Source organism: Sciurus carolinensis, chromosome 2 (genome assembly GCF_902686445.1).
Source record: "Sciurus carolinensis chromosome 2, mSciCar1.2, whole genome shotgun sequence".
In the NCBI taxonomy this organism is placed as follows: Eukaryota; Metazoa; Chordata; class Mammalia; order Rodentia; family Sciuridae; genus Sciurus; species Sciurus carolinensis.
The window spans coordinates 112,074,802-112,102,503 of NC_062214.1; the positions used below are offsets into that span (position 1 = coordinate 112,074,802).

The 27,702-nt window shown below is 48.0% G+C and overlaps 1 protein-coding gene and 1 long non-coding RNA gene across 9 annotated transcripts in view; one reads left to right on the top strand and one right to left on the bottom strand.

Moving 5' to 3' along the window:
• Positions 1-21,592, bottom strand: part of Pak6 (p21 (RAC1) activated kinase 6) — a 34,736-nt gene extending 13,144 nt beyond the window's left edge. The window contains exons 1-3 of one of the 5 annotated variants that reach the window (XM_047541712.1): positions 21,346-21,592; positions 20,485-20,567; positions 8,626-8,756 (exon numbers count right to left, since the gene is read on the bottom strand). The gene's annotated coding sequence lies outside the window, so the exon portion shown is untranslated. Of the gene's footprint in view, positions 1-8,625; positions 8,757-9,013; positions 9,566-20,484; positions 20,568-21,059; positions 21,301-21,345 lie in introns of those variants that run through there. The other 4 variants (XM_047541711.1, XM_047541713.1, XM_047541714.1 and 1 more) reach the window with 4 other exon arrangements.
• Positions 8,953-24,918, top strand: LOC124977840 (uncharacterized). Of its 4 annotated transcripts, none has more exons than XR_007107275.1 (5): positions 8,953-9,581; positions 10,897-11,033; positions 11,794-11,828; positions 15,206-15,395; positions 17,741-18,757. It is a non-coding gene; the product is annotated as an uncharacterized LOC124977840 (long non-coding RNA). The 4 variants fall into 4 exon arrangements; XR_007107273.1 differs by having other exon boundaries at positions 15,307-15,395; XR_007107274.1 differs by lacking the exons at positions 15,206-15,395; positions 17,741-18,757 and adding an exon at positions 24,647-24,918.
• Positions 24,919-27,702: the final 2,784 nt, after the last annotated feature.

Below are 27,702 nucleotides of genomic sequence, written 5' to 3' on the forward strand. Positions count from 1 at the left end.
ACAGAAGGGTCTTCATCAGTAGGTCTATTCTTTCAGCCTCTTGGGCAGACCCTCTATCCCTGGATTAGTTAGCTGAACTTTTTTCCTCCTCCTTACCTCTGTGAAGCCTTCTGGAGGTGCGAAGACACACCTAGAGTTGAAGAAAATCTGGCCGAGACTTTTACCCCAGAACAACCTTCTCATCTACCTACCCCCAACCAAGTACTTGGCTCTTTCTGTAGGAACTCATGGGGAAACCATCTTGAGCAAGTATTCTAAGTAACGTGGGATCCCCCTCTTGAATTCACTCTAATAGCCATTTCAGAACAAAATCTCCCCCAGAGTCAGTAGGAAAGACCTGAGGAGAAAGAACAACCCAGAGTCCTAGGTTCAGGGCTTATGGTAGTACAGGTGACAGAAGCAGTCATTGAGCTCAGGCTTTGTGGGAATGGATGGAAATTTAGAAACCAGCAGTCATTAGCTAATGTGAAATCAGCAACCTAAAGGGAGGCTGCTAGAACCCATTTGAAAAGTGGTAAGAACAACACCACTGAGACAACATGATTGTGTAAGTAGAACATCCAGAAGATTCTACATATGAATTATTGGGATTAAACAAGTGAATTTGGAAGGTTCTCAATTCAAGATTAACATTAAAAAAGTCAATTGAATTTCTACATACCAGTAACGAAAATACAGAAAATGAAATAAAAAGATACCATTTACTATTTTATATTAAAAATATAAAACACATAGGAATAAATCTAATGAAAGACATGTAAGGTCTTTACATTGAAAAATACAAAGATTAAAGATATTAAAGAATGTTTGTACTCTGGAAGATTCAACACTGTGAAGATGTGTCAATTACTCCCAAATTAACCTACAGATTTATTTCGGTCTCAACAGATTTTTTTTGGCAGAAATTGACACACTGATTCTAAAATGTACAGAGCAACAGAGAACCAGGAATAGCCAAGGCAATCTTAGAGAAGAGAGTTGGAGGATTATACTAAATATATACCAAGATTTATTATAAAGCTACCATAATTAATATAGTGTAGAATTGGCATAAGGATTGACAAAAAGACTAATGGAAATGAAGAGAAAAATCCAGAAATAGATCCATTCATATGAGGTCACTTGATTTATAATGAAGGTGACATTGCAATATGGTGGAGAATGGATGGTCTTTTCAATAAAAGTAGCTGAAGCAATTAGATGTCCATGTGGAGAAAAATGAGTTCATATCATATTCTCAAATTAACTGCAGATGGATCATAGACCTATGTGTGAAAGGTAAAATAATAAAGCTGGTAGCAGGAGGGGGGCATAGCCTGGCTGTTCCCTCCCCTCAGCCTGGTGTGATTGATTCCACTGGGCCTAAGTTTGGTAGGCTTTCCCAGACCCCTGACCTGCTGGAACCCAAATCTGTCCATACCCATGGGTCCCAGAGACAAATTAAACTACCAAGGTTTTCTTTGTTGAAAGCAGAATTCATGTTTTTTTTTTTTTTTTTTTTTTTTTTTTTTGTACCAGGGATTGAACCTAGGGCACTCAACCACTGAGCTACATCCCCAGCCCTTTTTATGTTTTATTTTGAGACAGGGTCTTGCTAAGTTGCTGAGGCTGGCTTTGAACTTGTGATCTTCCTGCCTTATGCTCTTAAGCAACTGGGATTATAGGTATGTGCCACCACGCCCAGCTCAGAGCAGAATTCTTGATGGCATAGGAGTAAGGGATTATTACTGAAGATTTTACCCATACTAATTTCTCAGTGCATAGGAATACAATAAATATTTGTAGGAAATATATCGAAATAATTGCTGTCATGTTTGGCTGGTGGGGCTACAGATGATTTCCTCCTTCCCCATCTTTTTACTCTTCTAGATTTTCCGAAAATACGATGGATTACTTTTCTAAAGAAAACAAAAATATTTTAACAGAGAAAAATGATTTGTGAAGATTGAGTACCTAAGAGATGCTTAACCCTGGTGTTGCCCAGTTACTGCCAACAAAACACTTGGGATACAAACATCCCCAGTAGCTCAGCACACATCCAGCTGCTCAGAGGCCTTCGACTGGCCATTTTGAGGTTCCCTTTTCTAACTCAGTTTCCAAGGGCAGTGGGGGTCCTGAGTGAGGCAGTTGCTGCATTCACTATTAGGTCATGGCCTCATCAAATCAGGCCTCACGTCAGCCTGTGACTGTTACCCTTCGTCTCTCCATCCAGCAGAGGAGCTGTCAAAGAAGATACCACTGAGGTACCACTGATGCTCTGCATCCTCACTCCATCCAGCAGAGGAGCTGTCAAAGAAGATACCACTGAGGAGGAAGAGAGAAGGTACTTTCCACACACTGCCTCCCTGCCTTTCCTTCTGCCTAGCCTGAAAAAAAAAAAAATGATGTAGGCCTCAGACTAAGGTAGGAATGAGCAGAGGCAGGGGCCAGCTCAGGCTTGGGTGGCCTTGCTGCTCCTGTCTGATACCTTGCTCTAACCCAGGGGAGGAAGACAGCTTCCAGGATTGGACCTTGGGCTAGGAATGCTCTATTGTATTTGAGGAATGCTTTGAACTTTCCTCTTCTGCGGTTTGTAGACATATCTTCTGGCTGGCTGGCTTACCCATGACTGGGTTAGAGGGAGATGCTCAATGCTGAGCAGGAAGGGTCCAGCCCAAACCAGTTTGTGAAGTAAACTCCCCAGGCACAAGCTCTGCTGTGGCTTCTTCCTTCAGCTGAAGTTGGCAGAGGAGAGTCAGGCAGTTCCTTGCAGAGGCTTTCTGGAGGAAATACTGCCACACCCAGTGAGCCAAGGGCAGAGCTGGGGGGAGAGTTCAGGAGTCACAGTTCTGGAGACTGTGGTTTGGGGTGGTGGGGCTGGGGAGCAACAGACAAAAAGGGTAAGAGCTCTTCTTATGTACTAGGTCCTTTCTGAGGGTTAGCAGCCCTGAGAGGTGGGAATTATTATCCATGAATCCAGATACGACTCACAGAGGCCAGATAACTTGCCCAAGATCACAGAACCAGGACATGACTGAGCAAGGGGCCTGAATCCAGATCTGATTCCAAGGGTCCTGCCATATTTATGCCAATGCTGGAAGTAGTTGGGCTGCTGTTGATCTCTTTTCCTGGAGGTCTTCATGAGCCAGGAGAGGATGACAGCCTGATGCACTCATTCACTTGAGCAATGGGAAGACAGGCTGCTCCTCCACCAGCCTGCCCAGTTCTTTCCAGGTTCAATTGTGAGGCAGAGCCCAGGGGAGTCTGGGGCTCTCTTAACTTGAAGGCTGACCCTTTGTATGGAACCAGGGATTTTTTTGTCCTACATTTTGTCCTAAAAATGTTCTAAAGAGGTAGTGTCAGGGGTTGTGGAGGTCAGGGCCTGGCATATGTGAAAAGCAGAGGCCTTCTGGAAGGTCTCAGAATGGACCAGGCAGGATTCAGTGGCTGATGCTACATTCCATAGTGACAAGGGAGAGCCTGGTGTGGCTGTTCAAGCATCCATGACATGACAGGGTTGAGAAAGCAGCTGCAGTGTGTGTGGGTCACCCTCTCAGATTGCTTCTCCTCCTTCCAGAAGATATCCATGTGTTGGGGCCTGGATTGCTAAGGCTTCCAGAGCTGTGGGGTTCACAGACCTAGGGCAGAGCTACAGAGACTTAAGTTCATTTTTTAAAAATATTTTTTTAGTTGTTGATGGACCTTTATTTTATTCATTTATTTATATGCAATACTGAGAATCAAATCCACTGCCTCACACATGTTAGGTAAGCACTCAACCACTGAGCCACAATCCCAGCCCCTTAAGTTCATATTTAAACCTATAGTAGCTTGGACATTCAAATGAGCCTTGCCATTTGAGGCAGACCTTTTGGGAATGCATCTCTCTGTTCCAAACATGCTCTGGTATTCCTAGAATTCCTCTTTGGGAACCATCTTTGGGGCCTGTCTTGAATCAATGTCAGCAATTCTCTTAACCCCTCATCTGGGTTTTTCCCAGAAGTGGCAGCGTCTAGGCCTGACTTTGAATGAGTTTGGGCTGTTTCCACACATTGAATCCCTTTCATGGAAAGGACGTTTGGCTCACTGAAGGGAGTCACAAGAATGCTAGGTATGGTGGAGCTCGCCTGTAATCCCAGCAACTCAGGAGATGGAGGCAGGAGGATTGCAAGTTCGAGACTAGCCTCAGCAAACTTAGTGAGGCTCTAAGCAACTTAGTAAGACCCTGTCTCAAAATAAAAAATAAAAAATGGCTGGAGGTGTAGCTCAGTGTTAAAGCACCCGTGGATTCAATCCCTAGTATTAAAAAAATAAATAAAAAGGGCTGGGAAAGTTCCTTCCAGAAAAATGACTGTAGACAATTTTGTAGCTTCTCTGAAGGGGTAAGATTTGGTCTCTTGTGTAAGGTCTGGGATGTTGGTAAAGTGTCTGCTATGAGTGAGGCTGGTGGGATTTCCCACCATTTCCGGCAAGCGAGAAGAGAAGCAGCAGCTGCCAACAGGGCTGGTTCCTGGTTCCCAGAACAGCAGAGGACACCCAGCTCAAGATGCCAGTGAGTGAGAGTGGGAGAGGCTCAGGGCATTTTATCAGAGCTCATATTCAGGACTATGAGGCTCAACCTGGGACCTTGGGGCTGTTGGTCTATTTTCCTTCTTCTCTAGACCTCAGCATTTCCACTAATGACAAGAGAATGGACTCATTCCCCTCTGCCAGCTTTTCCAGGCAGTGAGGGGGAGAAATAGCTTCTAGCTCAAGGAGCAGATCTGGGTATTTTTAATAATCACCCCTCAGGGAGAGCCTAGAGCAAGACCCAGGCTCTGAACTGAGAGTGTTGAATGTGATCTCTGACCACAAAGCTATGAGGGAGCACTGCTACTATATCTATCACACAGGGAAGGAACCCGAAAGCCATAGAGACCGAGTAATTTATCCAAGTACAGCAGCAAGGAAGGGACAGATTCTGACCCAGGCCCTGAGGTGATTTTGACTGCAGTTAGCCATCAGCACCCACTACCCCCACCCTGTGTCATTCTCAGGCCCATCTAAGACACCCTGGGGAAGCATCTATCCTAGAATCATAGCCCCAAGACAGAGGAAAGCACCTCCTGGCTTCAACAGAACTTAGAAAAGTATCCCTGTTACCACAACCATCCAGTCCCAGAATGCCTGCAGAAAAGTCTGCCCCTTCCAGTGCTGGGTCTCTTCACCTGAGATCTATAGCAGGGTTGCTTGACCTCTTTTAACTGGCCTTCAGAATTGTCACTCTCCTTCCTATGAGGAGGGATGGGCCTCACCCAGCCCCCTTGAACAGAAGATAGCCATTCACAGAAATAGTCTCATTAATCAAGGAGATTCTCCTTTTCCTCAACCTTTACTTTCTGGAATTTGTTGTTGTTGTTGTTGTTGTTGTTGTTTTTGTTGTCCATGGGCCTTTATTTAATTTATTTATTTATATGTGGTGCTGAGGATCAAATCCAGTACCTCACACATGCTAGGTAAGCACTCTACCACTAATCTACAACATCAGCCCTCTAGAATTTTTTAAAATATAAAATTACATTATTAATTCCTTTACTCATAAAGTATTTATTGTGGTTGGGGACAGTGGTGCACACCTGTAATTCTAGCTACTCAGGAAGCTGAGGCAGGAGGACCATAAGTTCAAGACCAGACTCAGTAACTTAGTGAGACCCTGTCACAAAACAAAATAAAAAGGGGAGTGCTTGCTTAGCATGCGTGAGACACTGGGTTCAATCCCCAGTACCACACACACACACACACAAATTATTATGTACCTGCTCTACTCCAGGCTCTGGGGGCCATGGTAAACAAGACAAAATCCTTGCTCTTGGGCAGGTTTGGTTTGCTTCTCTCACATTGATGTTGCTATAGGCTAGCCAGTGCCACCTGAAGAGATGGCAGTGCAAACTTCATCCTCTGACTGGCCCCTTTACCCTGCCCAAATTTCTGTCCCTCTGTGGCATTCCCACAGAGCCTACCCATACCCTGCTTGAATGTGTTCATCAATAGAGAGTTCTTGTCCCTTCCCAAGGCCCCTGCTTCTGTCCCCTCACTGCTTTTCCTTTGTGTGGAGTTGAACTCTGTCTCTCCTCAGCTTCCCCTGGTCCAGGTATGCCATCTGTTCCTCTTCATGTGACATGAGAGGCAGGAAGGACAGCATCCAGCACCCTATCCTGGCTCCAAAAGATACATCACAGGGAAGGAAATTTCCTTGGCTTTTCTGCCAGCTTGCCACATGCAGGGTAGAAGATCTTAGGTTGGGGCCATGGCCTCTGCCTCATCACCCACAGGCTTTGTAGACTTTCACAGGGCCAGTGCACTGAAGTGTTAGAAGTCCCCAGCAGACTGGGCAGTATCCAGAGGTTCTGCTGTCCCACTCAAGTGACCCAGGAAGAATGAAACTTGTGCCAGGGTAGTAGGTGCTGCACATATAATCAGTCAAAATGTCTGGGTTCCCTGCCCTTGCTATGATTCCCATACCACAGGCCCCAGTGAATCACCAGGGAAGAGATAATGGGGTGTTGTTCAAAATTGTAAAAATACAATGATGAAGCTCATTCAGTGGCTTTTGTCAACACTTCAGCTGAATGACAGGCCAAAGAGCCAGGCTGGCCAGCTGAGGAAGGTCAATATTGACTCAGGCTGCCTCTCCGTCCAGCTCCAACCCCTCGGGGCTGCGGTCCAGCAGTGGCTCAGGCCAGACCAGCCCTCTGACTCTATTTACTGTGCCTTGAATCCCAACCTGTGCCCATCTCTGGGTGCACAGCACTGGGCTTTCTGGGCTTGGGGTTGTCTCCAAAGGAACACCTGAAGAATGACATTCCTTGGAGGGTTTCAGACCCGGGACCTCCTTACCATCTCAGATTTCAACAGTTTCCACATGCAGAGACTCAAGACCTTAATATCTTGCCATAAAGATTTTCCACAGTCCCTAACTGCAAGACTCTCTTGTGTTTTGGCAGTCCTTAACTTTCCATATCTCTATTTTGCTTGCCTCCTTACTTTATGCTCATGAAACCACTGAGATAAGCTGAACCTATTTTACTGGGCCCATTGTAAAGATGGAAGGTGGCTAGGAAGAAGGAGGAGACAAGAATGGGAATATACACACAGAAAGTGCCTGTCACATGCCAGATACAGTGCTAGGTTCTTCTTATTAGTACATGTAATGGTTAATGTAGATATTATAAGATCTGTTGTATAAATGAAGAAATCAAGGCTCAGAGAAAAGCAATTGACTAAGATGGTCAGTGTGGAACTGGGATGCAAAGTCTGACTCCAAGTTCATTCACCATACCAAGTGCCCAGAGAAGGCAAATGACCTGTCCTGGATCACACAGCTATTTAGAGCAGAGATGAAACCAGAATCCTTGAGCTGAATGCTCCCTCTAACCCAGACAGCACCCATGGTAATGGTACAGTCAGGGTCACCCATGAACATGTGAACACATGTGACATGTACTGAGGGTGTTGCTGCTTCTCCCACTAAAGTCAGATCTCCTTCCAGAAATGGCCCCTTCCTTGAGCCAGAGATCCTGAATTAGGGTCTCCCACACTATTTGCCTTCCATGAACACTCTGCCTTTACTTTATTCCTATTGCTTTGTTCTAACACCCTGCAACAGTGTCTTGCCAAATAGCCAGACCATTCTCAAAGTCCTCTAAGAGAGGAGGGCTCAGGGTTGTTTAAACTTTTCCAATTAGAGGCCAGTGAGGTTGCCTCTGGGGCTGAAGGACATTTATCATTATAGTTACTCCTCACAACTATCCTGTGAGAATGCAATCCCCCCCCCCCCATTTTACAGTTGAGGACATTAAAAAGTTTGGAGGGAAATAAAACAATGTGCCAAAGGAGTCACAGGCAGTCAGAATTCAAACCCAGTTCTTTTGATTAAAAATGTTGTGTTCTCAGTCACTGCCCTGTTTGGCAAGAGAATAATTCACAGCATTGCAATATATGTTAAACCAGACACAAAAATAAACAGACTGGAGACCCCACTTTGCCCACCACCTAGTAAAACAAACCAAAGGAGGCTAGCAAACACCAGAACACAGGAAGATACAGAGAATGCAACCTAAATCTCGGGAACTCTAGTATCTTGGCCCTTGGTGTTCCTAGCAGCATCTACACCTCATAGGCAAAGCTACTCCCTGTCTATGTGAAGAGCTGAGGCAATTTTAGCAAGTCTGGGGATCTGGGGAACCAGCTGGCAGGCTGGGATGTGCAGAGCTAGAGCATCTCTGCCTGGGACTCCTGGAGTCCCCAACTCCTGCCCTGCTCAGCACAGATGCTGGGGCTGCTACCTCCCTTCCTATTTGGAAGCCTCTTCTGCAAGCGTGCATTCAATGCAACTGGCCTGGCTGACACTGCCTCACCCTAGACAGGCATCAGACCTGATGACAATCAGAAGCTGGGCCAGGGCCAGGGCAAGTCATTTGAAGTCTTCATGACCTATGATGGGGTAAGGTGGTATGAGTGACAATATGCAGCCACTAAGGACTGAAAAATCACTCCTAGCAGGGTCTAAGCCACTGCCTAACAGGAGGGAGCCTGCCCACTGTCCCACCTGGTTTTCCTCTGAGGAAGCTATGGAGAAGGCTCTAGGGCTACAGGTTCTTCACTCACCTCCTCTGGGCGGCCTTCCCGGTCTCCTCTTCTTTGGGTCTCCTCACCCTTCAGCAGTCAGCTCTCTTGGGCACTGAGCGAAGACCAAGGACCTTTCCGGGCCAGTCCACCGCAGGCCTAAACAGAAGCACCTAAGAAATAACATTGTGACAAATGTAGTAAGTGTCCCTCAGATTTTGTGACTGGTTGGAGTCTAGGACGTTGGGAGTTGCCCCACGCCAGCCTCCCAGCTGAGTGATATCAGGTGCCAGAGGCGGCGACCGGTTCCCAGCCGGGCTCCGGCAGGAGGCGGGGGTGGGCACAGCGCAGCTTCCGGGGTGGCCCCTTTCCCCGCCGCGCTCGGAGCTGGCGCGGTCACGGCCTCCCTGCGCAGAGGTGGTGCACACACCGAATAGGTTGCGCTCCAGGGGCGCCGAGCCCGCTGTGCCTGCGCGCAAGGCCCCTCTGTCCCGCGCCGGCCAGCCTCGAACTTCGGGGACTGAAAGCCGGGGTAAGGGAGCACGCGGGAGGGAAGGCCTGTCCCCTCTTCGCGGCCCCGGCCGAGAGGGGGATCGCCGGCCTTTGGCAGCGGCCGAACACCCACCTGCCGAGCGGGAAGCCCGTGAGCGCTCCGAGAGGCCGCGGGAACCGGGCCCGCCCTCCGCGGGAGGGACCTCGGCGCGAGGAACGGCGAGGAGGGGCCGCGCTTACATGTTTGTGCAGCGCCGCTTCACCTGGCCGCGAGTTTGATTTCAGGGTGTGGCCTCAGGTAGGACATAGCGAAAGCAGAGCCTGGGAAAAATCGCCCAGGGGTGCAGAGGCCGCGCGACAAGGAGCCCCGCTGCCAGAGAGACGACCCCTGCCCAGCGCTTTCCCTCCAATGCTCGAGTAGCCTTGGAGCCCTGACGCTGCCACTCCCGCAGCTGTCCGCCCGCCAAGCAAAGACCCGACCTGGATTATCCGCTGAGCACTGGCTGGTAATTAACTCATTAATTTGCCTGGCAGATGCACGCTATGGAGCCGCAGGCCCACTCTGTGGGACCTAAGAGGTGCCGGGGTGCCACCCACACATCCTGGAGAGCCCAAGCTGGAATCCTAAAACCTGGCACTTTGGCCTGCCTGTCCCATCCCAAAATTCTCCTGGGGGTAGTCGCCTTGTACAGGCAGGAGAGCAGGATTTAAAGGGATTACAATTCCCCATCACACCTTGCTTAGTCCTGACAATGCTCTGGCCCTTGGATTCCAGGGTAGGGGACTTTTGAGGAGTACAGCATCCTGGAACAAAGGAGAAGGTCCATACAAAAGTTCTGTTTCTTTTCGAGAGCCAGCATCCCCTGGTTGTACCCAGCAGTGACCTGGTATAAGATCAGGATGGCATTTCCAGTGGTTCATTCCTGGCTTCCCATTTGGAGTAGGTTGGGACAGGTTTGCTCTGTTTCTTTTGGGACAGAGGACAGATTTTATGTTAAGTGGAGGGGCTGGGACCACCTGTCTGTGTCTTCTCCAACAAGGAAGTGAGAAGACTCTTGTCCTTGACTTGGGTCTCCAGAGAGGGCTGGGTGCTGGCTGAGTGCTGAGGGGATTCTGGCTTGGAAATGCAGTACATCTGGACCCCAAATGGCTGCCTTTAAGTGGTGGCTGGGTAACTGCCAGTGTCAGTGTGGGGATTTTTTTTTTTTTGGTAGTTGGGATTGAACCCAGGGGTGCTTAACCACCAAGCTATATCCCCAGTCCCCTTTTATTTTATTTATTTATTTTTTAAATTTTGAGACAGGGTATGCTTAGGGCCTCTGTAAATAGCTGTGGCTGACATTAAACTTGGGAGTCTCCTGCTTCAGCCTCCTGAGTAGCTGGGATTACAGGCATGCACCAATGTGCCCAGTGATTTTTTTTTTAACCCTAATTGGGTACCTCAAATTTCAATTCTTGAGGTCACTATTCCCACATAGTTTTATTCACTGATTCTTTGATTATAACAGTGCTATTTGTGGATAAGTCATTACACTGTGGACTCTGTTGCTATACATACTTTAAGACTCTCACCAAATAGAAGTTGATCCATGGGAATTCACCAGTCCCCAAACCATCTAGGGGACTGTTGCAGACCCTGTATCTGTCTGCACCAGAAGCTCTGATGCCCTCAGCTTCTCCAGGGAAGACATTGTGCCAGGTAGCATTGACTGGCCCTGTGTGCTACGGGAAGGCTTCCCAACACACAGATGGACATTTATTTAGTTTCCATTCTCCTTTCCTTACTCTATCTCCCCCTCCTCTTCTTTGTGTCTTTTCCAGGTGATTCTTTGTCTTTCCTCTGACTGGACACTGTTGGCCTTACTCTGTTAGACAAAGTGACCTCCAGTGGCTGCCCAGGAAGCTGACTACTGAGTTAAGGATGGGACCATGCAAGGATGGGACCATGCAAGGCACAAGTATGGCTTTCCCCACAGATTAGTTATCCAGGAACATGAGTGCAGTGGCCTGATACTGGCTATAAGATGGGTGTGCTATATAGAGGGAGGAAGTAGAGATTAGTTGGTAAGAATTCGAAATGAACCACCAACCAAAGCTAGAATGAAATGCATTATTGATTGAACTTAGAAGCAACACCCTAAATTACTTTATAGTGACTCATCAATGCACATGTGAATTATTTTCTTTTAATATAAATACTATGTACCAAAACCACAGTCCCAAGAAGTACCTTTGAACTGTTAAAATATAGTAAGTGTCAAAATTATTAAAAATGAACTAGTATTTAATTTATTTGAATCCAGGATTGGGTATCCCAGAATAGCTACTAGCTAAGTCCTATCTTCACCTTACATGGAATAAATCCCAGAACTCCTAGGTTCTTCTCACCCTTGGGAGAGGCAGTGGGGCTTGAGTTTTTAGAGAGGCAGAGTCCTAAATAAGACTAAGGAGGTAATGACAGTGGAGGCGATTAATAGAGAATAATAGATATGCCAGAGAAAAAAATTGCCATACTAAATATGAGACTAGACCAGAGGACTCCTGGGCCACCATAGTACCACATTTCTGAACTTCCAGCTTCTTCTACATGTGGTTCAGGTGCAAGGGGTTGGATGTTGCCCTGCACATTGGGATGACTGGGACATGCAGGATGGGTTCTGAGTGATTAATTCCTATTTGTGACTCTCCCTCTTCTGTCCTCCTCTGATCCGTATACAGCTCAGCTCTGCCCAGGAGGAGAAGGCAGAAGTGTGGTAAGTGTCAGGAGCAGTCTGGGGGACAGCATCTCCTCCAGTGTCCCCATGCCTCTCTCTGGCCCCCTTCCCAGGTTACTATGCTGAGCATAGGCACAGGCCCCTCTGAAGAGCCTTGGCTGCTGGCTGAGGGAGTTGTCCAGGCACTGCCATTCTATAATGGCCTGGAGCCCTAGACACAGGCACCCAAAACAGACATTTCACATAGAAAGGGGTTTTTGGAGCCTTGCCTGCTCTGGGGTATTAGCTGGTCAGCATGGTCTACAAGGGCCTCAGGGCAGGCACAGGGTGGGGCAGCCACTTCCCAGCGCTCTCATACTGTGGTTGTCAGAAATGTTGTAACATCTGAGCATCAGCAGCCAGGGCTGAGAGCCCAGGTTAGGGCCAAAGAGGAAAGATATGAATCGACTTGTGGTTTAGAAATACAAACACATTATCCTTTCTCTGCACCTTTCTGCTCATGACTTGAAAAGCTTCCTGGGGATCAGGAACCTGCTAACAAGCTTGCAGGGCTCCTTCCTCTGAATGCCTCTGCTCTTCTCTGATAATAGTAACAATAATGCCTGTCAATTACTGAATGCTTCTGATGGGCCTGATGGACTCGGCCCTGTGCTAAACGGTTTGCACATATTATCTCACTCAGTCTTCACAATGATCCTTGGATGTAAGCATTATACTATCATTATTCTCATTTTACAGATGAAGAAACTAAGGCACAGAGTGGCTAAGGAACTAGCTTAAGATCCCATAATTACTGCTATTTACAAAATGCTTGTGCCCCTTCCAAATTCTTATGTTGAAATTTAATCACCAATATGAGGGTATTAGGAGGTAGGGCCTTTAGGGGTGATTAGCTCATGAAGGCAGAATGCTCATGAATGGGGTTAGCATTATTATGAAAGCAGCCCCAGAAAGGTCTCTGGCTCCTTCAGCCATGTGAGGTTATAGTGAAAAGAGCCATTTATGAACGAGGAAGTGGACCTTTACCAGATACCAAATCTGCCAGCACCTTGATTATGGACTTTCCAGCTTCCAGAACTGTAAGAAAAATTTCTGGCACCAGTCTATGGTATTCTGTTACAGCAGCCCAAATGGACTAAGGTAGAATTTGAACGAAAGTACATCTGAACCAAAGCCTATTCTCTTAACTCTGTGCTGCTCAGAAGTGCTTGGTCCCAAGGATAATCCAAACAGTTGGTGGAGAGAGGCCAACTGACTATTGCCCAGGGAAGGGGGATTCAGGTGAGATACAGAGGAATGTGGGGAATGCTCCTCCCTCACTTCTGAGCAGGGCATGAGGATCCCACTCACAGGGCCAGGTGTGAGAGGCAGAGGTGTCACTGAGTTCTCTGCTAGGAACCATGTGCAGGGTTTTCCTATCATGAGCCAGCATCTGCCTGAAGTTCCTGTATCAAACCATCTGCCCTTCGCAGATCCAAAATGGGGCCAACATCAGACCCACATGCAGGGACTGCTAAGGAGATGGGGTCTGAAGCATCTGCTCACTGCATGGCCAGAGGATGCTCTGGAACCTGGGCTCCAGGAGAAGTAAATGCCACTCACCTGGAGCCTCCAGCCCTAGGAGAGAGGCAGTTTTTGGAGGAGATCCCTTCCCCCTCCTCTCTTCCAAGCTGCCTTACAGTACCTGATCCTTCCTGCTCTGGAGTTGGCCTGGAGCATTGTTCTCATGCTGATGAGACCACCCATATCTTTCTGTTAGTGGGGCTAAAAGGCAGGTGCAAAGCTCCAAGGGCCTGGCAGCATAAGCTGAGGGAGCAAGTGCCAGGCCCATGGTGCCCTTGGGCAGGAGAGAGGTAGTGTCGAGACTGCAGTCCCTTTTGCCTCTTTAAATTTATAGCATGTCCGGAACCTCAATTTCTTGACATGGATAATGGGAAAGAGTGCTCTCCTCCCCTGGGAAGGTGGTGGAGTGATGAAGTCCAGAGCAGTAGGGTACAGGGATCCTGAGGACCAGTGGCTCCTAACAGGGCAAGCATAGCTGCTGAAGTCAAAGAGAAAGCTCCCCTCCTCCACCTGGGCACACACATGAACAAACACAAACACACACACACACACACACACACACACACACGCACGTGCCACAGGGAGGAATCGAACCCAGTTTGGTGTACTACAGAACACAATCCCAGGATTCTTCCAGAAGACAAGGCTACCACTTGCTAAACTGACCCAACAGGTCAATCCACTTTGGATCCCAGAGAGAGAACCCCAGCCCTGTCTGGGGCCCAGCTAAGTGTTTGGGGAAAATCCATGGGTTCCTGTCTGGCTGCTGGACAGATGTGTCCTGCTCATATCCTGAACCTCAACAGAGAGAAACTATCATACCCAGAACCTCAAGCCTCTCTTTGCCTGTCTCTCAAGTTCTGAACTGTACTAGACTCTCTATGCCAGTGGAAATATATAGGACTACCCCCCACAACACAAACTGGTATCGGGGATCAAGCTTGTCTGACAGTGCCAAAGAGACCTGGTAACTTGGGATGAGCTGCTCAGATGCAGGGATCACCCTTCCCAGGTACTTGGGGTACATGCTGAGCTGCCCTGAGAAGGGTTGGGGAACAGAATGAGCCACTTCTGCACTGAGGACACTCATTCTGGAGACATGATAGATTCATTTAATATCTTCTCACTACAACTCATTTGCAGCCCCTGCTCTTAATGGCCTCTAAAGTTCTACCAAATGTCTTGCTAGCATTTTAGCTCTCTGGCTGGCATTATTGCTGGCAGAACTGACAGCTGGAAGCCTCCTTGAAAGGAAACTCTTCATTGTCCTCCTCTCTCCTGAGCCTCCAGTGGCCACTCCAGGTCTGATGTTGGGGCAGGGCTGTGCCATGGAGCCCAGGGCCTGACTTTGAGGGAGGACAGGAGAGTATTAGGGGAGCAGAAAACCTGTGCCTGACCAGGTGAGGGCCAAGACCCAAGTCTCAAGGAAGGCAAGAGTCTGAGGAAGCCTGCTAACTGCCCAAGCCCCATCCCCAACCCAGTGGGCAGCACATCTTAGCTCTAATTGCACATAGGCTGCAGCTGTGAGCTGTGTGGCCTCCAGGGAGCACTGACCACTCTGCATCTGCCCTGGATCAGTGTTAGAAGGCATGGTCTGTCTGTCACTTAGTCTGTGCTAGGCTGCTATCTGCTCTCTGAGTCTTTCTTTCCTTCCCTAGCTCTGGTGCATACACCTCACAGAGCCCTGGACTGCGACAGAGGTAGCTGTTGGGACATTCCTGTGAAAGCTGACATGGCAGGTCATGGTCATACCACTGTCACACCCTCCCTAGTGGCCAGTACAACAGCCTTTATAGGGTTGGTGGATGTCTGAGGGCAGCTCCTCCCCACCACCCTGCCCTTTTCCTCCATAGGAGCCCTGAGCATCTGCTTCACCATGCCTGGTGTTCCTGCTCCTGGGCCTGTCTCCAAACCTCCCCAGGACTGAGAGTTGCACCTCTTCCCACCTTTCCAGATCCCAGACACATCCTCCTCCAGCAAGATCCACTCCAGTGGATTATAAAAGTCTTCTTATCCAGCCTGAACCTGGTGACAGAGTGATAGGTAATTGCCCTCCTCCTTTTGGAAACTGACCTCTGATGGTGGCTATTACACATTTAAATTCCTGCCTTTGGTTGAAAGTATATACCAGGAGAAGACCACCCTCTGCCAGACTCTCTCATGTCTAGACGCTGTTATTACTCCCTTCTTGGGTTTAAGGCATATCAGCCTATGGTTAAAGTGTAAGATGCTACCTGGGTCACAGAACTCGAGTTGATTCATTTACAAATCAGTTAGATCTCTTTATCAGAAAGTGACCTGGTACTGGGGAACAAGTCTGTCCTTGGGGAGCCCTTGGTTAACAAGCATGGGCTGGGCTGGGACTCTGTGTTGAGCAGGATAGGATGCAGGATGGGAGGGCAGGGTCCATTTGCCCCTGCAAAGGCAGGCAGCACAGATGCTCTCAAGCCTTCAAGCTACCCAGCAGTTCTTATCTGCTCCTGTGGGGGGCCCTGTTGATGCTGCTGTAAGATGGACAGGCAGCCTGGGCAGTAGAAAAGTACTGGGCAGGAATTGGAACCCCTGGGCCTGAAACTAACTCTTTCCCCGAGTTAGCAGTGTGATCTCAGGACATTCTTTATTTGTGCTGTTTCCCTGGGGGAAAACGATGCGGTTTGGACTAGACATTCTCAGAGGACTCCCTGTGACTTGAATGTGGTGTAGCAATCTGAGATGACCAGTTCCCTTATGGTACTCTTTCCTCCTCTGAGCTCCTCCTTGCTGACCTGGGACTGTGCTCTAGCCATGCAAGGAGACTCTGGTGTAACTGGTCCCCTATCTCCCTCTTCCCCTGTTCCTTTGCATAATTCCATACGGAGCCTCATTTGAAGCTGAAGAAACAAAATGGAGCTGGAGATGCTCCAGGCCAGCAAGCTGAACCACAGAACCAGTCCTCCCGGTTTTAACTCTACTGCTGCCTTAACCTTCAGGAGCCCCTTCACCAGGCAGGCAGGCAGGCAGGCAGGCAGCAGAACACCTTGAGCAAGGTGACTGGTTTGTTGCTATTTGCCCTGGGGAGAGTGGACTGGGTCCTGCTGCACTGGGATCAGAGGCCAGAACAAATGCACCACCTACCTGCACTTTCTGCACCTGCTTCTCTGAGCACCCAAAGGGGCCCTCCCCAGGTCCTGGGCAGCCTGAGTATGTAATGAAGGACAAAACTCTACTTCCACCTACTTGGCCTGAATGCACAGAAGCTGTGGGCCAACCAGAGCCCAAGCAGATTATGACCAGGGCAGAGACGCCTGGATTTGCTGATGAAGGCACCACTTTGGCAGAATTGGTTGCCACAGAGAACCCACAGGTGTGCAAAAGTAGTCATCAGTGTTTCTCTGTAAATACTTGGGTCTCTGCACTGCCTGATGTATCATAATGACGTTTTATAGAAAATGCTGGCCGGCATGGGTGTTCCTTTGTAGGGATGAGGCCCATTTGGCCTCTTATGTAGTTATAAGGGTGTTTTTTTTTTTTTTTTTTTGAGGTGAATAGAATGTGGGATTACCTTTTTTAAATTCATAGGACAGATAAACATTTGGTAAGAATAGCAGAAATGTCTCAGACTGAGCCTTATGATTACCAGGCATTTCCAAGTCACTTGCCAGAGTGGTCAAAGAGCTCCCTGTGGTTTCCAGTCCACTTCTTTCACATGCAACACCTCCCAATTTTGTGCTTTAGATGGGTGGTCATTAGTATATGGTTCCTCAAGGAACTGTGGACACCATGTGACAAAATATTCCAGGCCTGAAGAGGAATGGGACCAAGGCCATATCCAGCCTCTTGATTGCTTTGTGCAGCCAACTCCAAGATCTCTATACTTCAATTACAGACTGCAGAAGGAACTGTTAATAGTCTCAAGTAGCCAGGCACAGTGGCACATATCTAAAATCCCAGCTACTTGGGAGGCTGAGACAGGAGGATTGCAAGTTCAAGGTCAGCCTGGGCAACTTAGTGAAACCCCCATCTAAAAAAAAAAAAAGCAGGGAAACTGGGGATATGACTCAAGGTAGAGTGAGCCTGGGTTCAATCCCTAGTTCTAGAAAAAGGGGGGGAAAGTCTCAATTAATTCCTGAAAGAACCTCAGTGGGCAAACAATTTGCTATTGGGGGAATAAATCGACCTAGTGTTGCAATTCTTCCTAGCGTAGATGGGCATAGATCTACCAGCATGCTGAGAGCTTTGCTTCTCTTCAGGGGAGGGTTCTTCCACAGCCACCTCCTCCAGAAAGCCTAAACAAGGTGTGGTCTCTTCCTCATGGCACCTCAGTAATCTTAGCAGTTCCCATATTGTTTTATTTAATGCTCTCTCAACAACCATATCTCATAGGTACTATAATTATCTCTGTTGAACAGGAGATGAAATCAAGACCTAGAGACATGAAGTAACTTATCCAAGTCACCAGGAAGAGGCAACACCAGGCTTGACACTCACCCTGCTGACTCTGCACTGTTAACCCTGTCATCCTGTGTCTTGCTACACTTAGGTATCTCCCTGAGCACCCATCTTTTGCAGAGACCTGAAGCTTGAAGCTTCTTCCACAAGTGTTTTTTCATTCTTATCTTTTTTTCCCTTTGGTCCATCTGTATAAAGTCTATGTTAAGAATCATCTTCTAGTATTGGTTTAATTTTATAAATTATCTGGACTGGATGAGTCATGGCTGACAATTTCAGCGATGAGTCTGGGGCCCAGAGTGGGCGGAAGGACAAAACCACCCAGGTGCTGACTGTGGCTCTGAGATCAGCTTGTTTCTGGCGGGGTTGACCCCATGCTCAGCTTTCCTTTACATTGTCTATCAAAGGGTTATAAGCTTCCCCAAGGCAAGGGTTCTGTCCCATTTATCTATCAGCACTTTTCCCCACCCATCTTCTGGCCACCAGTGTTTTGTACTTAGTAAGCACACAATCCCTACCACCTGCCTCAAGTCAGGTAGCCAGAAAAAGCACTGCCTGGATCCCACATCTTGACAGATGCTGTGGTCTGAATGTGTACCCCAAAGTTCATGTGTTAGAAACTTACTCCCCAATGCAATAAGACTGAAGAGGTGGGAACTTCAAGAAGTGTTTGGGTCTTGAGGGCCCTCACAAATGAATTAATGTCTCCAGCATAAGAGTTTATTACAAAAGTGAGTTAGGCCCTCTCTCTTATTTGGGAGAGGGTAGTGGGGACTGAACCCAGGGGCACTTAACCACTGAGCTATACCCCCAGCTCCTTTTTATTTTTATTTTGAGACAGAGTCTGGCTAAGTTGTTTAGGGCCTAAGTTGCTAAGGCTGGCCTTGAACTTGTGATCTTCCTGCCTCAGCCTTGGGAGCTGCTGGGATTATAGGCATGAGCCACCACTCCTGGAGAGTTAGGCCCTCTCTTACTCTCTCTTGCCCTTCAGCCTTCTGCCATGGGATGATACAGCAAGAGGCCTTGCCAGATGTGAGCATCTCAGTCTTGGACTTTCTAATCTCCAGAACTTTGACCCAAATAAAGTTATGTTATATATAAATTACCCAGTCTCACATGTTGTTATAGCAGCACAACAGACCAAGACACCAGGAAAGATAAGATTCCCTTCACCTCATATCTCTCACTTCTCAGTTTAGCCTCCTCTGGGCTCTGAGACTGAACTCCCATGAGGGTAGAGGGTGTGTCCTCATAAGGTACAGGCCTCTAGGACCAGGTGGACAGCTCACCCTGGAACCCTGCAAAGAGTGGGGTTTCCACAGAGCAGGCCAAAGCCCTCTGCTCCCTCCTGGACCACCAGCTGCCACCCTGCTGGCTTGTTATTTGCCCGCTCCTCACTAGCCTCTGCCATTGGGCCCACCAGCTAGGCACCACCACTGTGCAGTTCCACATACCTGGAGGCCTCCCAAGTTTAGAGTCACCTTTTAAGAGGAAGCAGGAAATACTCCCACAGCTGGGTCATTTTCCTCATCCTGGAGCCAGGTGTGGGAAATACTTATGGGCTCCTCCTGAACTTATCCCATGTATTCTCCCAGGACAGGGGACATTGGTGGTTATCCTTAGGAGTGAATAGTGAAGAGTGTGCTCTGCATTGGCTGGCCTGTCCCAGAGAGCTCAGAAAACTCACAAAGAATCAATCCATTCTTGAGGACTGGATGGACTATGCAGTCCCAACACTCCTACCCTGCCACCACCCTCAGGGGTGTGAAGCTTTTACAAATCAGTGTTTCCAGAAAGGCTTTCTCCTGGTGCCAACCCTTTCCTTTCCTTTTCCTCTTGTCACTAGATTCCAGACCCTAATACCAGGACCATTGCAGGGAAGCCTGCCTGGAAAGGGGTCCCCTGGTTAGCCCACAGGCCTCAGTGCCCCCTAGGTTAGATCCTAGGTCCACAGGCCTAGGGACCACTGAGCCTTGAACTGGTTGTCTACTCCTGGAGCCCATTTCCCATCGGGACCAGCTCAAGGAAGACCCTAAGCAGAAATGCAGGAAGCTCTGACCTTGTCATATAATGCCAGGGAAAGAGCAAATGGGAGACTGCACTGCATTAGCTCTGCAGCTCTGGGGGAACCCATACTTTATAATCCCCACCTCACTGAGCCTTATGTTCCTGGAGCCCACCCAGCCAGTAAGCTTATAGGAGAGGTGGGGAGCCTGAGGTCTGTGAGGAGGGAGTGCACTCAGCCAGGTGGCCCCCTGACCCTGGCCTGACACTGAGTCTCAGTGTCAGAATCTGTGCCAGGTCAAGCTCAGTGAAAGACTGTGACTCAGAGCCTGGGACCCAGCGGACGGACGCTCCATAAATATTTGTGGAATGAATACATGAGGGGTGAGATGAGAGGGGCCTCCTATAGGGACATCCTGGTGGTACTGGCTTGGCCCAGCAGGAACAGGAAGTAAATGCAGGCACTATGGAAACAAGTCTTTCTCCTGGTCAAGGGGCCAGAGGCCGGCTTGGATTGGGGCTGTTTCAAAATCCACCTGGAGAAGGGTGGCAGGCTGGACAGGGTATGGGACTCCTTAGCCCAAGGACCCATAGCTTCTTCAGGAACATGGATTTAGCCTCCTGTCCCAGCTGGAATGACCTTAATGCCTCAGTCCCCAGTCCTGGAAACCAGAGCCTACAGCAGCAGCAGGAACCTTACCTTGACTGCTCCTTCGGGTAGCTGGGCCTCACTCTCTCCCACTGCAGGCTGGCACTTGTCTTGAGCCCAGGAAGTGGCACTCCCTTTAGGCAGAAGAGAAAAAAAAAAAAAAAAAAAGGAAAGAAAAAGAAAACCTCAGTGCTTTTCTTTTCCAGCCTGTTCTCCCGAAGGCTCCTTGTTGGTGTCGTCCTGCCTCTGTGGGCACACAGCCTCCCTCCCTCCCTCTGGCAGCTTACTCACCGGTATGCCCGAGAGGCTGCCAGCTGTGTGGGGGACGTGGGGGCCCACGCCCCTCTGCCTGACACACACTGGGGCATGCCTGTGGGGGCCAGGGGCTCAAGGCTGGCTCCCAGATGTACCCTGGCCAGCACCCTTCTCAGTGAAAGTGCCTATAAGACCAGCAGGGGACATATAAGGTACTGATCAGCCCTACATGGAATAATGACAGGATTCTTGATAGGAAACTGTTTCCTTGGTGCCCAGGGCTGTCAGGAAGAGGAGGCAACTAAAGCACTATCCAGGCCCCTGGTGGGTTTGGCTCCATCCTCGGCCAGCCCTGTTGGACCACTACCTACCTTGGCATATTACTGGGTCTCTATCCTGTGGATCCAGAGAGGGCCAGGGCCTATCCAGCTGGTATTTGCTCCTCAGCTTGCTCAGGTCATGTGCTTGGGGTCCCTTCTTCCCAGCACCATCAGAGCCTGGGCCCACCCAGCATCAGGATGAACTGCTGTCAAGTCCCCATTCTTAGCTCTCTGCTGGACATAGCTTCTGTCCTGAGCAGGCAGACAGCACACACTCTGCCACACAGCACTCACTCTCTCACACACGTGGGCCCACACCCAGCACAGAGCCACCTACCTGCACAGGCCTGCCTAAACCAATCCAGCCTCACTCTCCAAATGCCACTGTGACCCTTGGAGTCATTCATTTACAGAAACATCCCATGAGGTGAGTTCAAAGCCAGCCCAAGAGGACTCCAATCGGTGTGGATAATACTCCCCTTCCTCTCTTGACACCTCCAGAGGACACACAGGCAGCCTGTTCACCATGTCTGCTATTGCACTCTGCCAGCTGCAATCTCTCCGCGGGCACCTCTGGCCCGCACCATGCCTTCTATATCCTTAGGGAGTGGCGGCAGATTCACAGCAAGTCCCATCTTCCTCCAAGCCAAGGTAGGGAGGGGAGAGATTGAAGGGGCGGGACTCAGGTGCAGCTCCAAGTTTTCAGCTCCCAAAATAATCAAATGCAAAAGGGAAGGAAGAAAAGCTCTGGCGGGTGGGTGACTCAGTGGCGGTGGGCTGGCTTAGTCACCTGAATGGTTGCTTGTGGCTCCTGGCACGTCAGGAGGGGAGCAGTGCCCTCCCCCACCTGCTGTGGACAGCAGCTGCTGTTAAAGAGAGCTGGCTGTGGAGCCCTGGCGTGTCCAGGCTGCCTGGCAAGCAGCCGGCAGCTCCCGCCTTGCTCAGGGCCCGGCAGCCCTGGTCGCAGCATGCCCCTCCTCCACCGTGCACCCCAGCTCACTTTGGGATTTCTCCATTAAATCCCCAGGCAGCGACCTGCTCGTTTGGGGCGAGAGCTGCTTCAACGTTGCTTGGCAATTTTGATATCGTCGGGGGTTGCCATGGGGAGGAGGGTGATGTCATTGACACAAAAAACCCACTGAATTTACAAATCAGCTGGGGCTGGAGCTATTTATAAAAACGCGTTTTTTTCTCCGCCTTCCTTTACTGAGGGGGAGGGAGAGGAAGGGCTGCCAGCTAGGATCAGTGGGAGCCTCTTGTGGTCTACCCTAACCTTCCCCCGAAATGTTGGACCCTTATGACTCACCTCCAGCCCCCCAAGATTCAGAGCTGCTGGAAGATGCTGGGCACAGCTGGGTTGAGCTCTCTTCTCAAGGTCTCCCCCATTTTTTTTTTTTTTTTTTTTGGTTCCCCGGGATTCAAAACACTGAGCCATATCCCAGCCCTATTTTGTATTTTATCTAGAGACAGGGTCTCACTGAGTTGCTTAGTGCCTCTCTTGCTGAGGTGAGGCTGGCTTTGAACTTGCAATCCTCTTGCCTCAGCCTCTCAAGCTGCAGGGACCTCCAATTTTGCTGTGAAGAACAGTGAGGCCCAAGTTGGTGGGGTCAGGGAGGGGAAGGTGGGTGGGGGAGGAGAAGGCAGGGTGGAAACCAGTGTCCTGGGTTGGCAGGGACCAGAGGCAGCCATTTCCAGCGCCCCCATCAGGAAAGAGGATTTTTTGTTGGCAAGGTGGCTTGAGCTTCTGGGTATGGGTACCTGTCAGCTTCCTCAAGAGCACCAGGAGAAGTGTGGCCTTTATTATGCCCTCCTTGTCCCTGAACCTTGAGTCCCCTCCATTGGTTCTTTTCTTTTCCACCTGCCTAATTGTGGGGTGCCCAAGCTTCAGTCCTGACCCCCTACTCATCTAACCCCTGCACTCACCCACCACTCCTGTTGAAACACTTCTTCTCTGTCCTTTTCAATCATCAATCTGGCAAATGCTCACCCAGGCCTATGTCACTGCTGCCCCACTGCAGGTGCTACCTGGGTGGGTTGTGCCCAGAGCCCACTTCTGTTGACAGCCAGGTGGAAAGTCAGTGACTCTTCTTTATTTTTCCTAGCCCCAAACCCTGACATACAAGCTGGTATTAGTTTATACAACTTATTTTTGAAAACCATTTCTTAAATTTTTTCTGTACTGAAGTGATATGATATTTGGTCAAGAGCATAGAATCCATGTTTTCACAGTATTAAGTTCACACCCTTACCAGTCAAGTGAACTTTGGCATGCTCATCAACCAACTGAACCACAATTTCCTCATCCATAAAATGGGGATGATTTCACCTGTCTCACAGGATTGTGGGAATTAAATGAACAAAGCTCCTGGTACAGGAACTGCTCACCCTGAGAGCTCAAAGAACATTAATTTTCTTTTCTGCTGGCCTGACTGTGCCATTTATTGCTCATTCTTATCTACCCACCAACCAGTGGCAGTCAGTCTACCAAAATCATAACCCCAGTCACCTCCTATACAAAGGTCTCAAGCTGCAGACATAAGACATTTTGGGTAAATTGCACAGTGTTGGATATCATGGCATTAAATGTAAAAATTTCAGTTAGTGGCTCCATGAAATATTTTTCCTTTAATTAGTCTATCACTTCCTTTTGGAGGACTCTATTTCTCTTCTTGGTGTATCTCAACAAGACTTTGTGAGTAAACTTAATTATAAATTATCCACTTCTGCTGTATCTCACTAATGTTTCAAGAAATGCAAATTAAGACAGAAGGAAACTACCAACCCCCCATTATATGGAGAAAAAAATTCAATAGGTGAGACAGTAAATTGGTATAATTACTTGGAGGGCATTTTACAATTTTGATAAAAATTTAAAATGTGCATCCACTTGATCCAGTAAATGCACTTCTAGGAATCCATATTAAGAAAGAATTGTACAAGGTCTCAAAGATACCTGTAAGAAAATATTCATTGTAGCAATATTTTTAACTCTTAAAAAACTGGAAGTCACCAAAATGTGCCACCAATAACCATCATAATTGAGAGAAAATATCATGTTGCTGAACAATGTGATGGCATAACCATATATTTGTTAAAAATAAAATATATTTATAGATATGTAAGTTTAACAACAAACTGTTCATGGTAGTTACCCCTGGGACTAGAAAAAAATGAAAGGAATCTTTTGTGTTGTTCAAATTTTTCAGTGAATGTTTTTCTGTTTATAAAATACAAAACTTAAAATAAGTAAGAGTTAAAAATACAAAATTAATATAGAAACCGAAGATCTGTGAAGAGTACTTAAAACTTGTATATTTGAACATTTTCCCCCACAAATTCCACTTTAAGGCAAATGCAGGGATATGAATAACGCTTTTTCTTTCCTCTTGCCTTCCAAATTTCAGAAATGGTATATGTTAGAGAAAAGGAAAATATGAAAGTGTGAAGGACCTACTGTGGCAGGCACACAGTTTATTTACATTAAATTTGGAACAATAATTTACTCAGATAATAATTACAATTATTCTCTTTCAGAAATATAACATTTCTAAGTTTCTGCCAGTTTTAGAAAGCAGGTAGAAATTCTCAAAGAAACTATCAACAATGTCACAAATCAAAAAAAATCATGTGTTTTCCAGGTTTCTGCTGCAGTATCTAGCACAAAGAGATAATAGCCAATGCATAAAAGGAACTGAGAACAAAATGGACCACTTCCCCGGCTCTGTATCTATCAGCTTCTCTAACTGCCAGTCTGGAGAAGCAAGCCCAGGACAGAAGCTAGGGCAGCCTCTAAGCATCTGGACTGACTTCAGTCTCCACAGAGACTGGACAGACGGTGCTCACACCACCATCCACCTGCTGCATCTGTCTAGCACACCACAGCCTCTTAACCACTTCTAATAAATTTCAATTTGAGTATGATAATCAGTAATTGTTGATTCTTCAATTTCTTTTGTTTTTTATGGACTTCTGAAAACTAATGGTCTGTGCAAACTGAGAATGATTCCTCTATCGTGTTGCATGGTTTTGTACTGTGGTAAGAGTGTCTGCAAATTTGAATCTGTTTTTGTCATAAGTTGTATTAAGAGGGGAATCTCCCAGTCATAGGAAGAAACTCGGATGCAGGTGCAAGTTCTCAGGTAACTGTGGTCCTGGGTTAGTAGTGTACCCTGTGCTCTCTCTTCCAACAGTCACTTCTGCTAACCCCAGAAGCCTCTGAGCTCTCTGGGGCAGGAAAACCAGCATGGTGCTTTGGCATAAAGCAGGAGCTCATGTAAACTTTGTTGAATGAATGAATGAACATTGGAAGATGTTTTATGCTCCAGACATTTTTAATTAGAACCCATGAATCACAGAGCTGAAAGGGACTCTCGGATCATCAGCCACACCCCTCTCTCTACAGATGCCATATGCAGTCTCAAGAGATTAAGTGACTCAGCAAAGCCGCAGAGAAAATTAGAGGCAGTCAGGACTGGAACTCAGCTTTGCCTTCTCACAGACCCCAACTGATCCTCTTACTGCCCATGCAGGCCCATTCTAACAGCAGCCTTGGGTGTAATGTATCTGTAATTCAGGCAGAGGCAGCGGCCGTGCTGTCACCACCGACATTTCTGCCTTTGAATTTTGGCTCCCAGGGATCTGCAGTAGTGTGAGTCAGCCACAGCAGTGTTCTCACAATTTCTCAATGTTCTTTTGCTTTACTTTCTTCTGCTTTTGTGAATGGACATACACTTGCAGACTCAAAAAGTAACTTGTCTTAACTGAACCATTTTGGTGAGTCAGGCTCACTGTCCCATGGCATGGTTTTTAAAAATCTTTTGGGGATGTGTTTGGAAAGGCCATGAACAATGTTAACAATGAAATCCTAAAATTTGCATAAACCAAATGCTTCCCAAGTTTTCCCAAAGAATAAAAATGTTTAGAAACAAAATGGAAGGCCCAGTGTGCCAGAAAAAAAAAAAAAAAAAAAAAATCCCCTTTTACTGACAAAATTTTCTAGATCTTTAGCTTTTCCCCCACACTTCCTAACCCCTTATGCAGGCCTTTCTGATGGCTGCGCTGGGCCTGTCTCCACCTGCCCCACACTCCTCAGAGCCTTACCACAGGGCCAGGAAGGGAGGTGCCTGCCTCATCCCCCACTATCCCAAGCTAGGGCAGGCTCCTGAAAGGAAGGGCTTGGATTAATGAGCAGGTGTTGCCACTGGAGGCCTATGTATCCTGAGCTCCAGAACTGCGGTAGGCCAGAGGCAGCTAGGAAACCTGACTCCAGGGTACCTGCTCTCCTCTAGGGTGTAGGCAGCAAAGGAGAGGAAGACCAGGTTAGTTTCTGGGGTCCTCAGAGGGAAGGAGTCTCAAGGGCCTTGTCAGTGGGGACACTCTAGGTTTCCTGCATGCTGTCTCCTGTCCGGCTTCTCCTCTTCCCTGTAAGCACCTGGCTGGCAGGTGAAGTGTGTGACTGGTGGTGTTCTTGCCATCGTGTTCCATGGAAGAATGCCTGCAAGAACTTTTGTCCCAACAAAGGTAACACAGTGGAAGAAGAGTCCAGGAGAACTGACTACTGCTGCTGACCAGCAGAAGCTTGTTTCCTGGCCACTGCCCCTTTAGCCTTGATCAGAAGGCCCAGTGTTGGCCCTCTGCCTAAAAACAAAGTATGCAAGGTGAAGCCTTCCAGTAGCCTGGTCTGGGCTGCAGACCTTCATGGCTGACAATAAGTAGGGGAAGGGAGGAGGCAAGGAAACACAAGGGACCTAAGGGAAAATAGACAATTCCCTGAGAAGCTGGTCAATATCCTCATGCCTCTACCTCAACAATGCCTCTGCCTCTGGGGCAACTGGGGGAAGAAAGATAGGGCATAGTCCTGAGAAGACAAACCCAGCAAAGATGGCAGCAGGTGGGCACCATGTTGTAAGTTCTTTCCTTCTTGCCCAATCTCTGGTCACAATGCTATGAGGAAAACAGAAGGAAGCATGGGTCAGAATATCACCAGGATTAGGAGTGATACTGGCAAGGGACTCTCCTGTGACTTCCTAAAGAGTTTTCCTTCTGGAGAAATGGTATTTTTCAAGCAAGTGAACAGGAAATGGAATTTTTTTCAGGACCAGGTATGTAGAATTGTGAAAACACTTGGTTTTGCATGAGATAGAGATGGCAACAGAGAAAACTCTTTTGTGAAATATCCAATGTATGTCAGGCTCAGTGTGGCTGGCCTCTTTCCACCTGTTATTTCACTGGATCCTCAAAGCACCATGAGGTGGGTATTATTATCACAAAATGTACAGAGGAGGAGTTTGAGGCAGTATCTAAAGAACTTGCCCCTAATCAGTCAGGACATGTCAAAGTCAGGATTTGGGGTTGAAGCCCTGGTTTTCATTGTGATACTTAATGGTAAAGGCAAGAACTTTGACTTTCCAGGGTGACACTGCACAAATGACTCAAAGAGAGCCACTTAGCTAGTCTGGTCACAATCTACTGTGATAGGGGCTGTGAGTGCCACTGGAAGGGAAGTGCCTGCCTCTGGCTGGAGATGTCATCTCTGTGGGACGGGAAGGCCAGGTCTTAAACATCAGGTGTGAGTCAGCTCTCATTCCCTAGCAGGTCAGTGGCTGGCAGCAGATCCTGCAGAGGCCTATGCTATGGATGAGTCTTTCCTGGAAGCAGCCCCTACAAGGAGGGATTGGCTCACCTGTCAGAGCAG